This window comes from Hippopotamus amphibius, chromosome 8 (genome assembly GCF_030028045.1).
Source record: "Hippopotamus amphibius kiboko isolate mHipAmp2 chromosome 8, mHipAmp2.hap2, whole genome shotgun sequence".
In the NCBI taxonomy this organism is placed as follows: Eukaryota; Metazoa; Chordata; class Mammalia; order Artiodactyla; family Hippopotamidae; genus Hippopotamus; species Hippopotamus amphibius.
Genome location: NC_080193.1, coordinates 114,529,690 through 114,532,513, shown reverse-complemented (window position 1 = coordinate 114,532,513; position 2,824 = coordinate 114,529,690).

The following is a 2,824-nucleotide window of genomic DNA, read 5'->3' as shown; positions in this document are numbered from 1 at the left end:
GAGAAGCCTGATAGACCCTACCTCTGAGAGGTGATCAGGGTTCACATCAAAAGTAATCAACCATGTTGACACTATGTACCTTTGAAGTGATGGGATGAAATGGCACTTTACCTCTGAGGATTTCCTCTCATAAAATCACAACCCCATCTAATCATGAGAAAAAAATCATTAAACAAATCAGAATAGAGGGCTATTCTACAAAACAGCTAACCAGTACTACTTAAAGCTGTCAAGGTGTTCAAAAACTAGAGCAACATGAGAAATTGTAACAGTCAAGAGGAACTTAAGGAGACCCAACCACTCAATAAAATGTGGTATCCTGGCTCTTGGATGGGAGCCAGGAACAGAAAAAGGACATTAGGTAAAAACTAAGGGAATATGAATAATCTGTGGACTTCAGTGAATGATAATATATCATTATTAATCATTAATTGTGACAAATGCGCTATACAAAACAAGTTAATAGTAGGGCTATATATGTGCAATACATGGGAATTCCCTGTACTATCTTTGTGATTTTTCTGTAAATCTAAAACTATTCTGAATTTAAAAGTTTATTTTAAAGAATTTTAACAGCTTCTTGAGATCTATAGCAACCTATTTGTTTGCTGGCTAAAGTTTTTTTTATTAATATAACACTCAAAATACTAAAAAAAAAAAAAAGGAAAATATAGATTTTTAAGAAGAAATTGACTATTGAAGTGCCAATTTTTCTGTAGATCTATGCACTAGAGGAGAGGTCCGTTCAGTTTCAAAAGTACAAGAGAAATGTGCATTAGAAACACAGAAGTGGTGATAAACCAGAATTGAGTGAGCATTTTTACATGAACCCAATAGAAGTATTAGATTTTTTTAAGTTGCAGAAATGTTACAAAATGACATTTTCAATACTATTCCAAAGATGCCATTTTTTTCAAGAGTTAGTGGCTGTCAAAGGTAAATAAAGACAACTTGGGGATGAAAAAAATAGTATGGAACTTAACATACTTAAGGTTATGTGGAAGGCAAGGCATCTGCATACACTGTTGTGTGGTCATAGGTTAAAAATGCAGAAATAAAATCAATGAAAGCAAATGAACATAATATCATTCCTTCACAGCAGATGCCACATAAATACTTTGTGTAGAGCAATATTTTTTTGGTGGAGAGAAATATGAAAGTATAAACATAACACCTTATATTTGCAATAATCATGGAAAGGGTTTTGAATCAAGTTGAAGTGACTTCTACTTGTTGATTCTATTAAGTCAGTCTAGGCCAGAATATCCTATGTCAGCAAGTGACCCCCGAGTATCAGAAGAGAACAACAGTTTATTTTTCACTCACACTACATGTCCATTGCAAAATGCTGCTTCTGTTTATCCCAAGGCAGATCTCCTCCAGGCTAAAGGAGCTGTCTCTAGCTGGGGCATTGCTGGCTGTGTGGTAAAAAGAAAAAAGCCTTGATGTCCCATTCTCTGACTCAATGCTTCTGCTTGGCAGCAGCACACAATGCTTCTGCTCAGAAGTGAACGCACGTTATTTCATTGGCCAAAGTGAGTACATGCCTACTCCTGTGTTCATCAGGAAAGGGGTATAGAATGGGAACCTATAAAGATGGAAACCAAATTTTGCAGGTATTAATATAGTCCATGATATTTATTAAGTGCCTCCAATACTTATTAACTTTGTGACCTTAGAAAAAATACCTAGTATCAAGCTTCAGTCTCCTTACCTATAAAATATGAACAGTGTTTAGTCACAGAGTTACGGATAAAATGAAACTGAATACATAAGGCAACTAAATTAGCCAAGAACTAAATCAATGATACCTATTATTATAAAAATGTCAAACGAATGCAGAGGTACTCTTACAGTCATGAGATTCTTATGCTTCAAATAAGTCTTAGGTAATAAAAATAAAGCAATTAAGGAAATTAATATAAAAGGGCTTAACTTTGTATTTCTTTTAATGTTTTATATATCATCAAATGACTTAATAACAAATACTGTTTCACTATATTTTTTCAGAATAATTTCATTTGGTCTGCTCCAAAAAATGTTCTGCAATTTTGAGCTATTTGTTCCATATGATAGCTTTAGTAAAAGTGAGATTCAATCTTTCCAGGATTGAATGTCCAGAACTAAATAAACCATAACAAGATCTACATAATTGAAAACAGGAATGTTGGTCTTTTGAAGGGCTTACCCCTGCAATAGCGGCCATTGGCATGGCTTTTGAAATGGGTCTGTGTGTGCCAGAAACCTTTGTGCTGAGCCATGGCTACAGAACCAAGAGTATAACCCACAAAGTATAACCCAGGTTGCCTTACTGGGAAGCCAAAAAAACTATGTGCTTTTTCTATGGTTTGAAATTTATCCCGAGGAGAATTCAAACCAAAACCAAACTTGGCCAAAATTCTTTTAAAAATGTGAGTACTCAGGCAACTCAAATATGCTGAACTGTAATGGCTACTGACAAAGTGTCGGTCCAATCTTGCTTCATTGAACATGGTAGACATGGAGTAGAAAGTGATTATATTTTGCTTAGATTCACTGCCCTTATCTTTCTTCCTCTTGAAAATTCAAATATTTGGTTTTCATGCGTCTACATTCTTCTAATACTCCCTTTTCTGCAAGTACAAACTCCTTCTCTCTCACTAATAAATCTCCTCTCACATTCTTATAGCTTTATCCACTTCTACTTGGATATTGTTAAGTCCTTCCAGTTAATGTTATTTTATATGATATCCTCTGTTTTTCCATCTAGCTTTTAAGTGCTTACTAACAGCAGCTATAAAATATAATTTTTATGACCCTCAGTGTCTAGCACAGTGCTGTTATA